The sequence below is a fragment of the Bombina bombina genome, chromosome 3 (assembly GCF_027579735.1).
Source record: "Bombina bombina isolate aBomBom1 chromosome 3, aBomBom1.pri, whole genome shotgun sequence".
Taxonomy (NCBI): Eukaryota; Metazoa; Chordata; class Amphibia; order Anura; family Bombinatoridae; genus Bombina; species Bombina bombina.
Genome location: NC_069501.1, coordinates 560,891,065 through 560,913,788, shown reverse-complemented (window position 1 = coordinate 560,913,788; position 22,724 = coordinate 560,891,065). Strand labels below are relative to the sequence as shown.

Genomic DNA, 22,724 nt, shown 5'->3' with positions numbered 1-22,724 from the left:
TTGAATGAGAAGGTCCTGTCTCAAAGGAAGTTTCCACGGTGGCAGAGAGGACATGTCCACTAAATCCGCATACCAAGTCCTGGCCACGCAGGCGCTATCAGGATCACTGAAGCTCTCTCCTTTTTGATTCGAGCAATCACTCGTGGAAGGAGAGGAAACGGTGGAAACACATAAGCTAGGCTGAACAACCAAGGCACTGCCAAGGCATCTATCAGTTCGGCCTGAGGATCCCTCAACCTGGATCCGTATCTTGGAAGTTTGGCATTCTGTCAAGATGCCATCAGATCCAATTCCGGTCTGCCCCATCGGAGAATCAATGAGGCAAATACCTCCAGGTGGAGTTCCCACACCCCCGGATGAAAAGTCTGTCGACTTAGAAAATCTGCTTCCCAGTTCTCTACTCCTGGGATGTAGATTGCTGACAGATGACAAGAGTGGGCCTCCGCCCAACAGATTATCTTGGATACCTCTCTCATCGCTAAGGAACTCCTTGTTCCCCCTTGATGATTGATATAGGCCACAGTCGTGATGTTGTCCGACTGGAATCTGATGAATTTGGCCAAAGCCAACTGAGGCCATGCCTGAAGCGCATTGAATATTGCTCTTAGTTCCAGAATATTGATTGGAAGTAGAGACTCCAACTGAGTCCAAACACCCTGAGCCTTCAGGGAATTCCAGACTGTACCCCAGCCCACGAGGGTCGGCGGAAACAAGTCCGCTGGGACAGATGATCCGGCGACAACCACCAAAGAAGAGAGTCTCTGGTTTCTTTATCTAGATTTAGCTGAGGAGATAAATCTGCATAATCCCCATTCCACTGTCCGAGCATGCACAGCTGCAGCGGTCTGAGATGAAAGCGAGCAAACGGAATGATGTCCATTGCCGCTGCCATTAATCCAATTACCTCCATACACTGAGCCACTGATGGCCGAGGAATGGACTGAAGTGCCCGGCAAGTATTTAGAATCTTTGATTTTCTGACCTCCGTCAGAAATATTTTCATGGCTACCGAGTCTATTAGAGTTCCCAAGAAAGACTCAAAACGTCTTGATAAAGCCCACCAAACGGGTGAAACGCGTTGGCGTTGTGAGCAGAGACTTACAAAGATACTTTTAAACGAAGAAAAAATAATATTGTCCCTCGTTATCTAGATCTTGGAAAAAAGTGCGAGACATAAGGAGCACAAACGGCCGTTTGTCAAAACCCGCTAGAACCATATGGGAGAACACGTCAGCACAGCTGACCAGAAGGAGAGCACGTCAGCACAGCTGATCTAAAGAAAGCCGGCAGCAGGATACAAGGTACTAACGTGGCTCTGATACACAGCAGGGAAACACATCTGAGTACCGGAAAAGAACCGCAGTAAGTCTGTGCCTATATCATAAAGAGCCTGTAAGGTCAAGTACAATAAATAATATCTTGAAACACAAGAGACTTATTCTATTGGTCAGTATACACTTATACTTTTTGCTGGACTTTTTACCACAGACTTTGAGGTCTCCGTTAACAACGAATAAAGACTTCTTAATAATCTGCACTGAAATCCGAACTTATAAAGATTTGAGCTGATATCTTGAAACGCTCTATAATAATAGTGCAAATTAAAGTGGATTTAACATACTAGTAATATCGTTTAGGTTTGAACTGCTTATAATGCTATATATATATATACAATTGCTTAGATTTTATATGTCAATATTTATACAAGTTGAGTTTAAGAGAATTCATTTGGGAGACGTCCCCCTTTTTTATATATTTTTATATATTTTTAGAAATACTTCTAGAATTGTTTGGACAAGCAAGGATTAATTAATATTTAATAAATATATCTTTATTTAATACATTTTTATTTATTTAAATTCATTTATCCTCTTCCATATAATCCTTGAGCTTTTTAGCGCTCCCAAACTTATACATTGTATTATAGATCTTCCCAAGAAAGGAACCCTTGTCTGTGGAACAAGTGAACTTTTCTCTATGTTCACCTTCCAACCGTGAGTTCTCAGGAAAGACAACACTGTGTCCATGTGAGATTTTGTCAGTTGAAATGTTGACGCCTGGATCAGAATATCGTCCAGATAAGGCGCCACTGCTATGCCTCGCGGTCTGAGAACCGCCAAAAGAGACCCTAGAACCTTTGTGAAGATTCTGGGTGCTGTGGCCAACCCGAAGGGAAGGGCCACGAACTGATAATGTTTGTCCAGGAAGGCAAACCTTAGAAACTGATGATGATCCTTGTGGATAGGAATATGAAGGTAAGCATCCTTCAAGTCCACGGTAGTCATATATTGACCCTCCTGGATCATTGGTAAAATTGTTCGTATAGTCTCCATCTTGAAGAATGGGACTCTGAGAAACTTGGTTAGACACTTGAGGTCTAAGATGGGTCTGAAGGTTCCCTCTTTTTTGGGAAGCACTAATAGATTTGAGTAAAACCCCTGTCCCTGTTCCGATTTTGGAACGGGACAAATTACTCCCATGGTAAAAAGGTCTTTTACACAGCGTAAGAACGCCTCTCTTTTTATCTGGTCTGCAGATAATCTTGAAAGATGAAATCTCCCTCTTGGGAGAAAATCCTTGAATTCCAATTAACAACCGTGGGTCACTATTTCTAGTGCCCAGGGGTCCCGAACATCTCTTGCCCAAGCCTGGGCCAAGAAAGAAAGTCTGCCCCCTACTATATCCGGGGCCACCCCTTCATGCTGTCGTTGTAGCAGCAGCGGGCTTCTTGGATTGTTTACCTTTATTCCAATTCTGGTTGGGTCTCCAGACTGACTTAGATTGGGTAAAATTCCCTTCCTGCTTTGTGGAGGAAGAGGAAGCAGAAGGTCCTCCCTTAAAATTCCGAAAAGAACGAAAATTATTTTGGTTTACCCCTCATCTTAACAGACTTATCCTGAGGTAGGGCATGGCCTTTACCTCCTGTAATGTCAGAAATGATTTCCTTCAATTCAGGCCCGAAAAGGGTCTTAGCTTTTAGCTATTCCCTTTAAAGGTTAGTTTTTGATGACACATCAGCAGACCAAGATTTGAGCCACAACGCTCTATGCGCATCTAACGGAGTCTCAACTTTCAGAGACTCTTCCAGAGCCTCAAACCAAAAAGCTGCTGCATTAGTTACTGGAACAATGCAAGCTGTAGGTTGTAAAAGAAAACCCTGATTAATAAATAATTTCTTTAGGAGACCCTCTAATTTTTTAGCCATAGGGTTTTTGAAAGCACAACTGTAGTTGTACACTTAGCCAGGGTAGATATAGGTCCCTCTACCTTAGGGACCGTTTGCCACGAGTCCCGAATGGTGTCTGATATGGGAAACATTTTCTTAAAATTAGGAGGAGAAAACGGTATACCTGGTCTATCCCATTCCTTTTTTATACTTTCCGAAATTCTTTTAGGAACCGGAAAAACATCAGTGTAAGTAGGCACCTCTAGATATTTGTCCATCTTACACAATTTCTCTGGTGGTATCACAATAGGGTCACAATCATACAGTCGCTAAAACCTCCCGAAGTAACAGGCGGAGGTGTTCAAGCTTAAATTTAAAGGACGTAACATCCGAATCTGTCTGAGGTAACACATTTCCTGAGTCTAAAATCTCTCCCTCAGACAGCAATTCCCTGACCCCCAACTCAGAACACTGTGAGGGTACATCGGAAATAGCTAATAAAACATCAGAGGATTCAGTATTCACTTTAATACCTGACCTACTGCGTTTACCCTGCAACACTGGTAATTTAGATAATACCTCTGTTAGGGTAGTTGACATAACTGCAGCCATCTCCTGCAGAGTAAAGGAATTAGACGCACTAGAGGTACTTGGCGTCGCTTGTGTGGGCATTAAAGGTTGTGACACTTGGGGAGAATTGGATGGCATATCCTGATTCTCTTCAGACTGAGAATCATCCTTAGGCACACTTTCTTGACCTAAAATATGGTCTTTACAATGTAAGGCCCTTTCAGTACAAGAGGTAAACAATGTAAGAGGGGGTTCCACAATAGCTTCTAAACACATAGAACAATGAGATTCCTCAATGTCAGACATGTTGAACAGACTAGTAATAACCACAGAAGTCGTTTAAACACTTTATTTATTGCTTTAAATAAATTTTTGAAAAACGTGTACTGTGCCTTTAAGAAATAAAAAGTGAACAATTTTACCAAAACTGCTTAAATAACGTTAATTTGTCTCAAAAATGAACTTAAACTCGTTGGTTTATCCAAAAATTACTGCACCCCAGTAGTAAGGGGAGAAATAAGGCTCAAAAGTAACTTAGATCAGATTAATGTCAGTTTACACACAAAATACCCCCCTTGCCAACACTCCGGACCAGAGATACACTGTCCAGGAGCAACCGGAGTTACTGCTTGCTGCTTCTTACTTAGAAGGAAGTGCGCATCTGAGCGCGCAAAATCAAGCCCCGCCCCTTATGGCCGATGCCGGAGTAGGCCCAAAAACAACCGCATGGTGAAGCGGTTTTACACACAAGCTAAGTGGAACAATATACACCCCAGTCATACTGGATTATCTGCAAAAAATAAAAACTCTATCAACCGTTTTTCTTTTGCCTCTCCCATAGTGTCATATAATGCCCTTATAATGTCAACTTAGAAAAATAAAAACAAGGGACTTCAGTAACACCCCTCTGTATAACAGGTCTACTGCTTACCCTATTCCCTTACAGGGAAAAAAATGTCAGCCAGTTCTGATATATCAAGTCTCCTCAGAAATAAAGGGCTGCACATACCTTAATGCTGCTTGTAGCATGAAACCGGTCTCCATACTGAAGATGTCTCTTATGTTACCTTCAGAAGTCTTGTGGGAACCAGCGTGGATCTTCGTTACAGCTGCTAAGATCATCAACCTCAGGGCAGAAATCTTCTTCCATAACTCCCTGAGGAAAAACAGAATTTATGCTTACCTGATAAATTACTTTCTCTTACGGTGTATCCAGTCCACGGATTCATCCTTACTTGTGGGATATTCTCATCCATATAGCTCCCCCTCAGGCTCCGCCCCCCCAGTCATTCGACCGACAGTTAGGAGAAAAAGAAGAAACCATAGGGTGCAGTGGTGACTGTAGTTTAAACAAAAAATGTAACCTGGCTTAATTACCAGGGCGGGCCGTGGACTGGATACACTGTAAGAGAAAGTAATTTATCAGGTAAGCATAGATTCTGTTTTCTCTTACAAGGTGTATCCAGTCCACGGATTCATCCTTACTTGTGGGATACCAATACCAAAGCTTTAGGACACGGATGAAGGGGATTAATTTGATAGAAATAAGCCTCTATGAAGTCCTTCAGTATTCTTTGGACCCTCCACGTGAAGCTGCATGAAGCTGTCTGCTATATGAACTGCGCAACTGAGGCGCGAAAATTAGGCCCCCTCCCTCTCCACTCCGGAGTTGTGGGGCCTTGCAAACCCTCTATAGGTGTCTAAAATTATGCCATGTGGAATAAAACCCCAAAAACACTCCAAAAGTGTTAAACATTTGTAAAATCATCATATTTTCTCTATAAAATAATCAACTGCCCTTTAAAAGTGTCCACCAGTCTTACAGCCCTGTTAATTAAGCCTTCCTTCTATACTGAGTCTCAGAATATGGCTTACCTTCCCCACATGGGAATTCTTGTCAGTCTTCTAGCATTACTAAGTTTTGACTAGAACAAATATGACTGAACATACCTTGTAGCAGTTAAGCCTGCAAACTGTTCCCCCCAACTGAAGTTTTCTTGTACTCCTCAGTCCTGTGTGGGAACAGCAGTGGATTTTAGTTACAACATGCTAAAATCATTTTCCTCTCAGCAGAATTCTTCTTCGCTTTCTGCTAGAGAGTAAATAGCACAAACCGGCACTATTTAAAAATAATAAAAAGTTCCAAAAGTCCAGCACCTGGGATCCAAGGTGTGCAAACACAGGGGCACTGCAAAATACCCCCAGTCAATATAGCAAGAGATGATAGTTGCACCACCAAGTTCAGTGAATTAATTTCTTTATTGAGCCAAAACAAAAAAGTCAGCAACGTTTCGGGCACAAGTCCTTAATCATGCATCTATTTAAAAATAACAAAGTTTTGATTGAAGATATAAAAACTACAAATCTAACACCACATTCACTTTACCCTCCCGTGGAGATGCTACTTGTTAGAGCGGCAAAGAGAATGACTGGGGGGGCGGAGCCTGACGGGGAGCTATATGGACAGCTTTGCTGTGTGCTCTCTTTGCCACTTCCTGTAGGGAATGAGAATATCCCACAAGTAAGGATGAATCCGTGGACTGGATACACCTTGTAAGAGAAATAGTACACACCGGTACCATTTAAAATAAAAAACTTCTTGATTGAAGAAAATAAAACTAGCACCTCACTTTACCTCTTCCTATTACTAACACAGGCAAAGAGAATGACTGGGGGTGGAGGGGAAGGGAGGAGCTATATATACAGCTCTGCTGTGGTGCTCTTTGCCACTTCCTGTTAGCAGGAGGATAATATCCCACAAGTAAGGATGAAATCCGTGGACTCGTCGTATCTTGTAGAAGAAAATTGTACATTCCGTAATAGCCATGAGTCCCAACATTTCTACACATAAGCAGACAGAATCACATAACAAACATGATTAAAGTCCCCCACTGCTCAATAACCCCTCTCAGGAGATATTAACCCTTGATTCCATAAAGATAAAGGCGTCCCACTGAGATCCTGACTTCTATCATTTACATTACATCCACAATAAAAGTAAAATGAAACGATCTTACCAGAATCTATGCCGTGGAACAGTAACACGGTCCTTCAAGTTTGACAGATAGTAGCGTTGCTTCTGACATGGACTTGAGTGAAGAAAGCAGGCAGTGAAACTCGTCAACGCTGTATGATTGTGGAGCTGTTAATATGAGTCGGATGGTTTCGCAGAAAGACTCTTCCTTCATCTCCGGACTCTAACTTTCATCCATGCTCTCACTGAGAGGCTGACAGGAATACTTAAAACTCCCGTCCCATCTCGAAGCGTACTACCCTCCATAAGAGACTACTCCGTAATCTTCCGACACTTCTCTGACAACCTCCTGTGACGAAAGGCAAAGAATGACTGGGGGATGAGGGAAGAGGGGGAGGTATTTAAGCCTTTGGCTGGGGTGTCTTTGCCTCCTCCTGGTGGCCAGGTTCTGTATTTCCCAAAAGTAATGAATGCAGCTATGGACACTCCCCGTTTTAAGAAGAAAAAGTAATTACAAGTAGAAGGGGTATAGACCTAAAGGCTAATGGATTTTTTAATATGCACCTGATATATTTGGAGATAAGGTTAAAAGAATGTGATGTGGTGTTAAAAGTAGTCACTTTTTCTGTTGTGCTGATATTTTCTGTTGTTTAAGCTGAGAGCTTCAGTCCAGTAAAAATAAAAAAACCTTTCTCTAAACAAGTTCATCCACAGAAAGTGGTAAAATGATGGTGAAGGTTGTAACTCTTAGTGGCATCACTAATCCTCACTATCTATTATATTAATCAGAATAGGAATGGTTTTTATTCGTAACCGGGAGTATATCTGTAGAGGTGTGATAAAAAGGCATGTCATTTTTCTTATATAAATAAAGGAGATATTCATTCTCAAAGAACCCCCTTTCTATACAATTCACTAATTTCACAGCCATTGTGTAAGACACTATGTATACACAGAGGAGAGAATGGGGCATCCACACTACAGGAATTAAAGAGATACTGAACCCACATAGCTAAACTCAGCGGGTCAGGCCACCCACGGCACATCGGTCTCCTTCAATGAGGTGATGTTTGCATCTCTAAACCAATAGCCGTGCGTATGAACTGAAAGGTTTGTGTATGCACGCACGGCTATTGGTTTAGAGGTGCAAGCGACACCTCATTGGTAGAAGATCGATGTGCCGTGGGTGTCCCGAGCCACTGAGTTTAGCTGTGTGCATCGGCACAGAAAGAGTGAGTTTAGCACCCTTTTTTACCTGTATGATCACTGAGCCTCCACTTGATTTTTAGTGATTGTAGTTATATGCTTGGATTTACCATCACTGTAATGCCCCTTTAAAAAGAAACAAAGTATATCAAAAAACATCATTTATGCTTACCTGATAAATTTATTTCTCTTGTAGTGTATTCAGTCCACGGGTCATCCATTACTTATGGGATATATTCCCTTCCCAACAGGAAGTTGCAAGAGGATCACCCAAGCAGAGCTGCTATATAGCTCCTCCCCTCACATGTCATATCCAGTCATTCGACCGAAACAAGACGAGAAAGGAGAAACCATAGGGTGCAGTGGTGACTGGAGTATTAATTAAAATTTAGATCTGCCTTAAAAAGGACAGGGCGGGCCGTGGACTGAATACACTACAAGAGAAATAAATTTATCAGGTAAGCATAAATTATGTTTTCTCTTGTTAAGTGTATTCAGTCCAAGGGTCATCCATTACTTATGGGATACCAATACCAAAGCTAAGTACACGGATGATGGGAGGGACAAGGCAGGAACTTAAACGGAGGAACCACTGCCTGTAGAACCTTTCTCCCAAAAACAGCCTCCGAAGAAGCAAAAGTGTCAAATTTGTAAAATTTTGAAAAAGTGTGAAGCGAAGACCAAGCCGCAGCCTTGCAAATCTGTTCAACAGAGGCCTCATTCTTAAAGGCCCAGGTGGAAGCCACAGCTCTAGTGGAATGAGCTGTAATTCTTTCAGGGGGCTGCTGTCCAGCAGTCTCATAGGCTAAGCATATTATGCTACGAAGCCAAAAGGAGAGAGAGGTTGCCGAAGCTTTTTGACCTCTCCTCTGCCCAGAGTAAACGACAAACAGTGAAGAAGTTTGATGAAAATTCTTAGTTGCCTGTAAATAGAATTTCAGGGCACGGACTACGTCCAGATTGTGCAAAAGTCGTTCCTTCTTTGAAGAAGGATTAGGACATAATGACGGAACAACAATCTCCTGATTGATATTCCTGTTAGACACTACCTTAGGTAAAAACCCAGGTTTAGTACGCAGAACTACCTTGTCTGAATGGAAAATTAGATAAGGAGAATCACAATGTAAGGCGGATAACTCCGAGACTCTTCGAGCCGAGGAAATAGCCATCAAAAACAGAACTTTCCAAGATAAAAGTTTAATATCAACGGAATGAAGGGGTTCAAACGGAACTCCTTGAAGAACTTTAAGAACCAAGTTTAAGCTCCACGGAGGAGCAACAGTTTTAAACACAGGCTTAATCCTAGCTAAGGCTTGACAAAAGGCCTGGACGTCTGGAACTTCTGCCAGACGCTTGTGCAAAAGAATTGACAGAGCAGAAATCTGTCCCTTTAAAGAACTAGCTGATAAGCCTTTTTCCAAACCCTCTTGGAGAAAGGACAATATCCTTGGAATCCTAACCTTACTCCATGAGTAACTCTTGGATTCGCACCAATACAGGTATTTACGCCATATCTTATGGTAGATTTTTCTGGTAACAGGCTTTCGTGCCTGTATCAAGGTATCAATAACTGACTTGGAGAAGCCACGCTTTGATAGGATCAAGCGTTCAATCTCCACGCAGTCAGTCTCAGAGAAATTAGATTTGGATGATTGAAAGGACCTTGTATTAGAAGGTCTTGCCTCAAAGGTAGAGTCCATGGTGGACAGGACGACATGTCCACTAGGTCTGCATACCAGGTCCTGCGTGGCCACGCAGGCGCTATCAGAATCACCGATGCTCTCTCCTGTTTGATCTTGGCAATCAGTCGAGGTAGCAGAGGAAACGGTGGAAACACATAAGCCATGTTGAAGAACCAAGGAGCTGCTAGAGCATCTATCAGCGTCGCTCCCGGGTCCCTGGACCTGGATCCGTAACGAGGAAGTTTGGCGTTCTGGCGAGACGCCATGAGATCCAGTTCTGGTTTGCCCCAACGATGGACCAGTTGAGCAAATACCTCCGGATGGAGTTCCCACTCCCCCGGATGAAATGTCTGACGACTTAGAAAGTCCGCCTCCCAGTTCTTCACGCCTGGGATGTGGATCGCTGAAAAGTGGCAAGAGTGAGACTCTGCCCAGCGAATTATCTTTGAGACTTCTAACATCGCTAGGGAGCTCCTGGTTCCCCCTTGATGGTTGATATAAGCCACAGTCGTGATGTTGTCCGACTGAAATCTGATGAACCTCAGTGTTGCTAACTGAGGCCAAGCTAGAAGAGCATTGAATATTGCTCTTAATTCCAGAATATTTATTGGGAGGAGTTTCTCCTCCTGAGTCCACGATCCCTGAGCCTTCAGGGAATTCCAGACTGCGCCCCAGCCTAGAAGGCTGGCATCTGTTGTTACAATCGTCCAATCTGGCCTGCGAAAGGTCATACCCTTGGACAGATGGACCCGAGATAGCCACCAGAGAAGAGAATCTCTGGTCTCTTGATCCAGATTTAGTAAGGGGGACAAATCTGAGTAATCCCCATTCCACTGACCTAGCATGCACAATTGCAGCGGTCTGAGATGCAGGCGCGCAAATGGCACTATGTCTATTGCCGCTACCATTAAGGCGATTACTTCCATGCACTGAGCCACTGACGGGCGTGGAATGGAATGAAGGACACGGCAAGCATTTAAAAGTTTTGATAACCTGGCCTCCGTCAGGTAAATTTTCATCTCTACAGAATCTATCAGAGTCCCTAGGAAGGAGACTCTTGTGAGTGGTGATAGAGAACTCTTTTCCACGTTCACCTTCCACCCATGCGACCTCAGAAATGCCAGAACTATCTCTGTATGAGACTTGGCAATTTGAAAGCTTGACGCCTGTATCAGGATGTCGTCTAGATACGGAGCCACCGCTATGCCTCGCGGTCTTAGAACCGCCAGAAGAGAGCCCAGAACCTTTGTAAAGATTCTCGGCGCCGTAGCCAACCCGAAGGGGAGAGCTACAAATTGGTAATGCCTGTCTAGAAAGGCAAATCTTAGGAACCGATGATGATCCTTGTGAATCGGTATGTGAAGGAAGGCATCCTTTAAGTCCACTGTGGTCATGTACTGACCCTCTTGGATCATGGGTAGGATAGTCCGAATAGTTTCCATTTTGAATGATGGAACTCTTAGGAATTTGTTTAAGATCTTTAGGTCCAAAATTGGTCTGAAGGTACCCTCTTTCTTGGGAACCACGAACAGATTTGAATAAAACCCCTGTCCTTGTTCCGTCCACGGAACTGGGTGGATCACCCCCATTACTAGGAGGTCTTGTACGCAACGTAGGAATGCCTCTTTCTTTATCTGGCTTTCTGATAACCTTAAAAGATGAAATCTCCCTTGAGGAGGAGAAGCCTTGAAGTACAGAAGATATCCCTGAGATATGATCTCCAACGCCCAGGGATCCTGGACATCTCTTGCCCACGCCTGGGCGAAGAGAGAAAGTCTGCCCCCCACTAGATCCGTTTCCGGATAGGGGGCCATCCCTTCATGCTGTCTTAGGGGCAGTAGCAGGTTTTCTGGCCTGCTTGCCCTTGTTCCAGGACTGGTTAGTTTTCCAGGCCTGTCTGTAACGAGCAACGGTTCCTTCCTGTTTTGGGGCGGAGGAAGTTGACGTTGCTCCTGCCTTGAAGTTTCGAAAGGCACGAAAATTAGACTGTTTGGCCTTTGATTTGGCCCTGTCCTGAGGAAGAGTATGACCCTTACCTCCAGTAATGTCAGCGATAATTTCTTTCAAGCCGGGCCCGAATAAGGTTTGCCCCTTGAAAGGAATATTAAGCGATTTAGAAGTCACATCAGCTGACCAGGATTTAAGCCATAACGCTCTGCGCGCCTGGATGGCAAATCCGGAGTTCTTAGCCGTTAGTTTAGTTAAATGTAAAAAACACCACAGACCTCTCACAACGTCCTATCTAGTTGAGTTACAAGAGAATGACTGGATATGACATGTGAGGGGAGGAGCTATATAGCAGCTCTGCTTGGGTGATCCTCTTGCAACTTCCTGTTGGGAAGGGAATATATCCCATAAGTAATGGATGACCCGTGGACTGAATACACTTAACAAGAGAAATATAGTCACTTTACTTATCTAGCCCTTAAAGGGACAGTCTAGACCAGAATTTGTATTATTTAAAAATAGATTATTCCTTTATAACCCATTCCCCAGTTTTTTATGGCCAACACAGTTATATTAATACACTTTTTAACTCTGTAATTTCCTTTTATCTAAGCCTCTGCAGATTGCCCCCTTATTTCAGGTTTTTTTACAGACTAGCTTTTTGGTTAATCAGTGCTGACTCCTAGGTAACTCCAAGGGTGTGAGCACAATGTTATCTATATGGCACACACATGAACTAATGCCCTCTAGTTGTAAAAAAAATGTCTAATAAAATTGCATATGAGCCTACCTAGGTTTAGATTTCAACAACGAATACCAAGAGAACAAAGCAAAATTGATGATAAAAGTAAATTGGAAAGTGGTTTAAAATTACATGCCCTATCAGGAGATTTTCCAAGCTAGGAAGTTACACACCCTGTGTGTTTTACATTTATTGTTTTTGTTGGAATGAGTAGACTTTTGATTAATCCCTATTTTTACTAAAGGGTTCATTAAAACTCTGGAACATAGTGAACCAGTCTTGTTTTCTTCTTTCACAGGCATATCCCACCTGAAGCCAAGATTGTGGTCCTCCACTGTATTTCATGTGGCCCTACTATTCTTCCAAACTGTTCTACTCAACTATGCAGGAAGATTTTAGTAATTTGATCTCATAATAATAATGATACTTCTTTCAGCAGCACATATGTACTAGTGAGAATAAAGGAGATAGAACAATGTCTAGGTCTATAAAGTAATATATAGGTACACAAGTGTTCTCAGGTGACAGGGAAGTAGTGGCACTGTCTATTTAAAGGTTATTTATATCAAAGTACTTTATACATATTATTGGGTTAATCTATTGGTCCTGATGAACAAAAGTTTGCCGGCATGGAGAGAAATCACACAAAACAATCAGGGGCTTTTCTTGATCGTCATATTGTAATGTAAGTGTTGCTCCTTCACACCCAGAACCCTTCACACCTAGAACCATGCAGATAAAAAGCTCACAAGCTAAAATGTTACTTTCTTTGAGGGACCTCACAGTAGTGACAAGTAGTGCCTGGTACCAAATTATTAGAATAGCACTGTTATTCCCCCTGAAACTCTAAAAGTTAGCTCACATTTAAAGAGTTTCTTTTTACCTTACTTAAAAACATCTACAATGTTTAGTTTATCATACATATCTCTTATTTAAAAACATACAGTGAGTGCCAATAAGAAGCTTTTTCCTGTGGGTACTGTTATCAACTACTTAAAGGGACACTAAACCCCAAAAAATTCTTTCATGATTCAGATAGAGAATACAATTTTAAACAACATTCCAATTTACTTCTATTATCTAATTTGCTTCATTCTTTATATATCCTTTGTTAAAGAAATAGCAATGCACATGGGTGAGACAATCAGACGAGGCATCTATGTGCAGCAACCAATCAGCAGTTACTGAGCCTATCTAGATATGCTTTTCAGCAAAGTATATCAAGAGAATAAAGCAAATTAGACAATAGAAGTAAATTAGAAAGTTGTTTAAAATGGCATGCTCTTTCTAAATCATGAAAGAAAAAAATTGGGTTTAATGTCCCTTTAAGAAAAGTTAAGCAATGTTCACACTTCAGAAATAAATTAATTTGGACATAATTTGTCTTTTGTCTTTGTGGGACAATAAATATATCACTATTGTTTTTGTTATACCTGATACAAGACTGGAACATCATGATATACTATCATACCCTTATCTCCTACTTTACAGTAACCTAACATTTTTCATATAATATTTGAAGGTATATGTGAGTATACAGTTTTATAACGAATAAATGTGTAACTAAGAAAATCACAGGCACATACTGCTAATTGATTGGTGCATAGCAAAGTGCTATTATTTCAACCCACAATGTCTCTCTATAGGAATGGATATGAGTGACAAACAATTAAGGACTAGTATATCTTACCTTGAAGCTGCTAAAAGGACACTCTGTTCCTTTGTGTGTCTTCAACTTCAAATAATGCTTCACCTGAAGGAAGTGAAGAAGACTATGTTAATTGGGTATTAACAGTTAACGTACATGTATAAAGTGTGCATGCAAACATTGATGCCGTGGGACTACTTAAGGCACAAATAACTCTATTACATAAATGTTTATTTACTATAGTTATTAATATACAAAACATATAACTGGTGATCAAATTACTGAAAATACAGAGCAATCTGGATTTGTATTTATTTCTTTTATTATAACAGTTGGGTGTCAAAGACATGTGCCCTTAGTTAAATGAAGGAGGGCCTTGTTGTTAGAGGTATATGAATCTTATGAGAGGAGAAAATACACCAAGGGTTGTAAAATATATATGAAACAAAAGGGACATAAACCCAATTTTTATTTTCATAATTCAGAGTAGAAATAAAAAAACATAATTTATGTAAGAACTTACCTGATAAATTCATTTCTTTCATATTAGCAAGAGTCCATGAGCTAGTGACGTATGGGATATACATTCCTACCAGGAGGGGCAAAGTTTCCCAAACCTCAAAATGCCTACAAATACACCCCTCACCACACCCACAAATCAGTTTAACGAATAGCCAAGAAGTGGGGTGATAAGAAAAAAGTGCGAAAGCATAAATATAAGGAATTGGAATAATTGTGCTTTATACAAAAAAATCATAACCACCACAAAAAAGGGTGGGCCTCATGGACTCTTGCTAATATGAAAGAAATGAATTTATCAGGTAAGTTCTTACATAAATTATGTTTTCTTTCATGTAATTAGCAAGAGTCCATGAGCTAGTGACGTATGGGATAATGACTACCCAAGATGTGGATCTTTCCACGCAAGAGTCACTAGAGAGGGAGGGATAAAATAAAGACAGCCAATTCCGCTGAAAAAATAATCCACACCCAAAATAAAGTTTAAATTTTATAATGAAAAAAACTGAAAACATAAGCAGAAGATTCAAACTGAAACAGCTGCCTGAAGTACTTTTCTACCAAAAACAGCTTCAGAAGAAGAAAACACATCAAAATGGTAGAATTTAGTAAAAGTATGCAAAGAAGACCAAGTTGCTGCTTTGCAAATCTGATCAACCGAAGCTTCATTCCTAAACGCCCAGGAAGTAGAAACTGACCTAGTAGAATGAGCTGTAATCCTTTGAGGCTGAGTTTTACCCGACTCGACATAAGCATGATGAATTAAAGATTTCAACCAAGATGCCAAAGAAATGGCAGAGGCCTTCGGACCTTTCCTAGAACCGGAAAAAGATAACAAATAGACTAGAAGTCTTTCAGAAATTCTTAGTGGCTTCAACATAATATTTCAAAGCTCTAACTACATCCAAAGAATGCAATGATTTCTCCTTAGAATTCTTAGGATTAGGACATAATGAAGGAACCACAATTTCTCTACTAATGTTGTTGGAATTCACAACCTTAGGTAAAAATTCAAAAGAAGTTCGCAACACTGCCTTATCCTGGTGAAAAATCAGAAAAGGAGACTCACAAGAAAGAGCAGATAATTCAGAAACTCTTCTGGCAGAAGAGATGGCCAAAAGGAACAAAACTTTCCAAGAAAGTAATTTAATGTCCAATGAATGCATAGGTTCAAACGGAGGAGCTTGAAGAGCCCCCAGAACCAAATTCAAACTCCAAGGAGGAGAAATTGACTTAATAACAGGTTTTATACGAACCAAAGCTTGTACAAAACTATGAATATCAGGAAGATTAGCAATCTTTCTGTGAAAAAGAACAGAAAGAGCAGAGATTTGTCCTTTCAAGGAACTTGCAGACAAACCTTTATCCAAACCATCCTGAAGAAACTGTAAAATTCTCGGAATTCTAAAAGAATGCCAGGAAAAATGATGAGAAAGACACCAAAAAATATAAGTCTTCCAGACTCTATAATATATCTCCCTAGATACAGATTTACGAGCCTGTAACATAGTATTAATCACAGAGTCAGAGAAACCTTTTTGACTAAGAATCAAGCGTCCAATCTCCATACCTTTAAATTTAAGGATTTGAGATCCTGATGGAAAAAAGGACCTTGCGACAGAAGGTCTGGTCTTAACGGAAGAGTCCACGGTTGGCAAGAGGCCATCCGGACAAGATCCGCATACCAAAACCTGTGAGGCCATGCTGGAGCTACCAGCAGAACAAACGAGCATTCCTTCAGAATCTTGGAGATCACTCTTGGAAGAAGAACTAGAGGCGGAAAGATATAAGCAGGATGATACTTCCAAGGAAGTGACAATGCATCCACTGCTTCCGCTTGAGGATCCCTGGATCTGGACAGATACCTGGGAAGTTTCTTGTTTAGATGAGAGCCCATCATATCTATTTCTGGAAGTCCCCACATTTGGACAATCTGAAGAAATACCTCTGGGTGAAGAGACCATTCGCCCGGATGCAACGTTTGGCGACTGAGATAATCCGCTTCCCAATTGTCTATACCTGGGATATGAACCGCAGAAATTAGACAGGAGCTGGATTCCGCCCAAACCAGAATTCGAGATACTTCTTTCATAGCCATAGGGCTGTGAGTCCCTCCTTGATGATTGATATATGCCACGGATGTGACATTGTCTGTCTGAAAACAAATGAATGATTCTCTCTTTAGAAGAGGCCAAGACTGAAGAGCTCTGAAAATTGCACGGAGTTCCAAAATATTGATCGGTAATCTCACCTCCTGAGATTCCCAAACCCCTTGTGCCGTCAGAGACCCCCACACAGCTCCCCAACCTGTAAGACTTGCATCTGTTGAGATTACAGTCCAGGTCGGAAGCACAAAAGAAGCCCCCTGAATTAAATGATGGTAATCTGTCCACCACGTTAGAGAGTGTCGTACAATCGGTTTTAAAGATATTAATTGAGATATTTGTGTAATCCCTGCAGCACTGGTTCAGCATAAAGAGCTGAAGAGGTCGCATGTGAAAACGAGCAAACGCGTCCGATGCAGCAGTCATAAGACCTAGAATTTCCATGCATAAGGCTACCGATGAGAATGATTGTGACTGAAGGTTTCGACAAGCTGATATCAATTTTAGACGTCTCTTGTCTGTCAAAGATAGAGTCATGGACACTGAATCTATCTGGAAACCCAAAAAGGTTACCCTTGTCTGAGGAATCAATGAACTTTTTAGTAAATTGATCCTCCAACCATGATCTTGAAGAAACAACACAAGTCGATTCGTATGAGATTCTGCTAAATGTGAAGACTGAGCAAGTACCAAGATATCGTCCAAATAAGGAAATACCACAATACCCTATTCTCTGATTACAGACAGAAGGGCACCGAGAACCTTTGTAAAAATTCTTGGAGCTGTTGCTAGGCCAAACGGCAGAGCCACAAACTGGTAATGCTTGTCTAGGAACGAGAATCTCAGAAACTAATAGTGATCTGGATGAATCGGAATATGCAGATATGCATCCTGTAAATCTATTGTAGACATATAATGCCCTTGCTGAACAAAAGGCAGGATAGTCCTTACAGTTACCATTTTGAATGTTGGTATCCTTACATAACGATTCAATATTTTTAGATCCAGAACTGGTCTGAAGGAATTCTCCTTCTTTGGTACAATGAAGAGATTTGAATAAAACCCCATCCCCTGTTCCAGAACTGGAACTGGCATAATTACTCCAGCCAACTCTAGATCTGAAACACATTTCAGAAATGCTTGAGCCTTCGCTGGATTTACTGCGACACGGGAAAGAAAAAATCTCTTTGCAGGAGGCCTTATCTTGAAGCCAATTCTGTACCCTTCTGAAACAATATACTGAATCCAAAGATTGTGAACGGAATTGATCCAAATTCCTTTGAAAAAACGTAATCTGCCCCCTACCAGCTGAGCTGGAATGAGGGCCGCACCTTCATGTGGACTTAGGAGCTGGCTTTGATTTTCTAAAAGGCTTGGATTTATTCCAGACTGGAGATGGTTTCCAAACTGATACCGCTCCTGAGGATGAAGGATCAGGCTTTTGTTCCTTGTTGTGACGAAAGGAACGAAAACGATTATTAGACCTAAATTTACCTTTAGATTTTTTATCCTGTGGTAAAAAAGTTCCTTTCCCTCCAGTAACAGTTGAGATAATAGAATCCAACTGAGAACCAAATAATTTATTACCCTGGAAAGAAAGGGAAAGCAGAGTAGACTTAGAAGACATATCAGCATTCAAAGTTTTAAGCCATAAAGCTCTTCTAGCTAAAATAGCTAGAGACATATACCTGACATCAACTTTAATGATATCAAAGATGGCATCACAAATAAAATTATTAGCATGTTGAAGAAGAATAATAATGCTATGAGAATTATGATCTGTTACTTGTTGCGCTAAAGCTTTCAACCAAAAAGTTGAAGCTGCAGCAACATCCGCCAAAGATATAGCAGGTCTAAGAAGATTACCTGAACACAAGTAAGCTTTTCTTAGAAAGGATTCAATTTTCCTATCTAAAGGATCCTTAAAGGAAGTACCATCTGCCGTAGGAATGGTAGTACGCTTAGCAAGAGTAGAGACAGCCCCATCAACCTTAGGGATTTTGTCCCAAAATTCTTGGCACAGGATATAATTGCTTAAAACGTTTAGAAGGAGTAAATGAATTACCCAAATTATTCCATTCCCTGGAAATTACTTCAGAAATAGCACCAGGAACAGGAAAAACTTCTGGAATAACTACAGGAGATTTAAAAACCTTATCTAAACGTTTAGATTTAGTATCAAGAGGACCAGAATCCTCAATTTCTAATGCAATTAGGACTTCTTTAAGTAAAGAACGAATAAATTCCATTTTAAATAAATATGAAGATTTATCAGCATCAACCTCTGAGACAGAATCCTCTGAACCAGAAGAGCCATTATCAGAATCAGAATGATGATGTTCATTTAAAAATTCATCTGAAAAATTAGAAGTTTTAAAAGACTTTTTACATTTACTAGAAGGAGGAATAACAGACATAGCCTTCTTAATGGATTTAGAAACAAAATCTCTTATGTTATCAGGAACACTCTGAGTATTAGATGTTGATGGAACAGCAACAGGTAATGTAACTTTACTAAAGGAAATATTATCTGCATTAACAAGTTTGTCATGACATTCAATACAAACAACAGCTGGAGGAACAGCTACCAAAAGTTTACAGCAGATCCACTTAGCTTTGGTAGCTCCAGCACCAGGCAGCGATTTTCCAGAAGTATCTTCTGACTCAGCTTCAACATGGGACATCTTGCAATATGTAATAGAAAAAATATAATTTATGCTTACCTGATAAATTCATTTCTCCTGTAGTGTAGTCAGTCCACGGGTCATCCATTACTTATGGGATTATAACTCCTCCCTAACAGGAAGTGCAAGAGGATCACCCAAGCAGAGCTGCTATATAGCTCCTCCCCTCTACGTCATATCCAGTCATTCGACCGAAACCATACGAGAAAGGAGAAACTATAGGGTGCAGTGGTGACTGGAGTTTAATTAAAATTTAGACCTGCCGTAAAAACAGGGCGGGCCGTGGACTGACTACACTACAGGAGAAATGAATTTATCAGGTAAGCATAAATTATATTTTCTCCTGTTAAGTGTAGTCAGTCCACGGGTCATCCATTACTTATGGGATACCAATACCAAAGCTAAAAGTACACGGATGACGGGAGGGACAGGCAGGATCTTTACACGGAAGGAACCACTGCCTGTAGAACCTTTCTCCCAAAAACAGCCTCCGAAGAAGCAAAAGTGTCAAATTTGTAAAATTTTGAAAAAGTGTGAAGTGAAGACCAAGTTGCAGCCTTGCAAATCTGTTCAACAGAGGCCTCATTCTTAAAGGCCCAAGTGGAAGCCACAGCTCTAGTAGAATGAGCTGTAATCCTTTCAGGAGGCTGCTGTCCAGCAGTCTCATAGGCTAAACGTATTATGCTACGAAGCCAAAAAGAGAGAGAGGTAGCCAAAGCTTTTTGACCTCTCCTCTGTCCAGAATAAACGACAAACAGGGAAGAAGTTTGACGAAAATCTTTAGTTGCCTGCAAATAAAATTTCAGGGCACGGACGACGTCCAGATTGTGCAAAAGTCGTTCCTTCTTTGAAGAAGGGTTAGGGCACAATGATGGAACAACAATCTCTTGATTGATATTCTTGTTAGTGACTACCTTAGGTAAGAACCCAGGTTTAGTACGCAGAACTACCTTGTCTGAATGAAAAATCAGATAAGGAGAATCACAATGTAAGGCCGATAACTCAGAGACTCTTCGAGCTGAGGAAATAGCCATTAAAAACAGAACTTTCCAAGATAACAGCTTGATATCGATGGAATGAAGGGGTTCAAACGGAACACCTTGCAGAACGTTAAGAACTAAGTTTAAGCTCCACGGCGGAGCAACAGTCTTAAACACAGGCTTCATCCTAGCCAAAGCCTGACAAAAAGCCTGAACGTCTGGAACTTCTGCCAGACGTTTGTGTAAAAGGATAGACAGAGCTGAAATCTGTCCCTTTAACGAACTAGCAGATAAACCCTTTTCTAAACCCTCTTGTAGAAAAGACAATATCCTAGGAATCCTAACCTTACTCCATGAGTAACTCTTGGATTCGCACCAATATAAGTATTTACGCCATATTTTATGGTAAATTTTCCTGGTAACAGGTTTCCTAGCCTGTATTAAGGTATCAATCACTGACTCCGAGAATCCACGCTTTGATAAAATCAAGCGTTCAATCTCCATGCAGTCAGCCTCAGAGAAATTAGATTTGGATGTTTGAAAGGACCCTGAATCAGAAGGTCCTGTCTCAGAGGCAGAGACCATGGTGGACAGGACGACATGTCCACTAGATCTGCATACCAGGTCCTGCGTGGCCACGCAGGCGCTATTAGAATCACTGATGCTCTCTCCTGTTTGATCCTGGCAATCAATCGAGGAAGCATCGGGAAAGGTGGAAACACATAAGCCATGTTGAAGACCCAAAGTTCTGTCAGAGCATCTATCAGCACCGCTCCCGGGTCCCTGGACCTGGATCCGTAACAATGAAGCTTGGCGTTCTGGCGAGACGCCATGAGATCCAGATCTGGTTTGCCCCAATGATGAAGCAGTTGGGCAAACACCTCCGGATGAAGTTCCCACTCCCCCGGATGAAAGGTCTGGCGACTTAGAAAATCCGCCTCCCAGTTCTCCACGCCTGGGATGTGGATCGCTGACAGGTGGCAAGAGTGAGACTCTGCCCAGCGAATTATCTTTGAGACTTCCATCATCGCTAGGGAACTCCTTGTTCCTCCTTGATGGTTGATGTAAGCCACAGTCGTGATGTTGTCCGACTGAAACCTGATGAACCTCAGAGTTGCTAACTGAGGCCAAGCCAGAAGAGCATTGAAAATTGCTCTTAATTCCAGAATGTTTATTGGAAGGAGTCTCTCCTCCTGAGTCCATGATCCCTGAGCCTTCAGGGAATTCCAGACTGCGCCCCAACCTAGAAGGCTGGCGTCTGAAGTTACAATCGTCCAATCTGGCCTGCGGAAGGGCATCCCCTTGGACAGATGTGGCCGAGAAAGCCACCATAGAAGAGAATCTCTGGTCTCTTGATCCAGATTTAGCAGAGGGGACAAATCTGAGTAATCCCCATTCCACTGACTTAGCATGCACAATTGCAGTGGTCTGAGATGCAGGCGCGCAAATGGTACTATGTCCATTGCCGCTACAATTAAGCCGATTACCTCCATGCACTGAGCCACTGACGGGTGTTGAATGGAATGAAGGACACGGCAAGCATTTAGAAGTTTTGATAACCTGTCCTCCGTCAGGTAAATTTTCATTTCTACAGAATCTATAAGAGTCCCTAGAAAGGGAACTCTTGTGAGTGGCAATAGAGAACTCTTTTCTACGTTCACCTTCCACCCATGCGACCTTAGAAATGCCAGAACTAACTCTGTATGAGACTTGGCAGTTTGGAAACTTGACGCTTGTATCAGAATGTCGTCTAGGTACGGAGCTACCGCTATGCCTCGCAGTCTTAGTACCGCCAGAAGAGAGCCCAGAACCTTTGTAAAGATTCTTGGAGCCGTAGCTAACCCGAAGGGAAGAGCTACAAACTGGTAATGCCTGTTTAGGAAGGCAAATCTTAGATACCGGTAATGATCCTTGTGAATCGGTATGTGAAGGTAGGCATCCTTAAAATCCACTGTGGTCATGTACTGACCCTCTTGGATCATGGGTAAGATGGTTCGAATAGTTTCCATTTTGAACGATGGAACTCTTAGGAATTTGTTTAGGATCTTTAAGTCCAAGATTGGTCTGAAGGTTCCCTCTTTTTTGGGAACCACAAACAGATTTGAATAGAATCCTTGACCGTGTTCCGACCGCGGAACTGGGTGGATCACTCCCATTAGTAAGAGGTCTTGTACACAGCGTAGAAACGCCTCTTTCTTTATCTGGTTTGCTGATAACCTTGAAAGATGAAATCTCCCTTGTGGAGGAGAAGCTTTGAAGTCCAGAAGATATCCCTGAGATATGATTTCCAACGCCCAGGGATCCTGGACATCTCTTGCCCAAGCCTGGGCAAAGAGAGAAAGTCTGCCCCCCACTATATCCGTTTCCGGATCGGGGGCCCTCACTTCATGCTGTCTTAAGGGCAGCAGCAGGTTTTCTGGCCTGCTTGCCCTTGTTCCAGGACTGGTTAGGCTTCCAGCCCTGTCTGTAGCGAGCAACAGTTCCTTCCTGTCTTGGAGCGG

General features: G+C 41.7%; 1 protein-coding gene across 1 annotated transcript in view; it reads right to left on the bottom strand.

The window, feature by feature from the left end:
• HIVEP3 (HIVEP zinc finger 3) overlaps positions 1-22,724 on the bottom strand; it is a 609,889-nt gene that overhangs the window by 497,426 nt on the left and 89,739 nt on the right. The window contains exon 2 of the mRNA XM_053707095.1: positions 13,978-14,040. The gene's annotated coding sequence lies outside the window, so the exon portion shown is untranslated. The remainder of the gene's footprint in view (positions 1-13,977; positions 14,041-22,724) is intronic.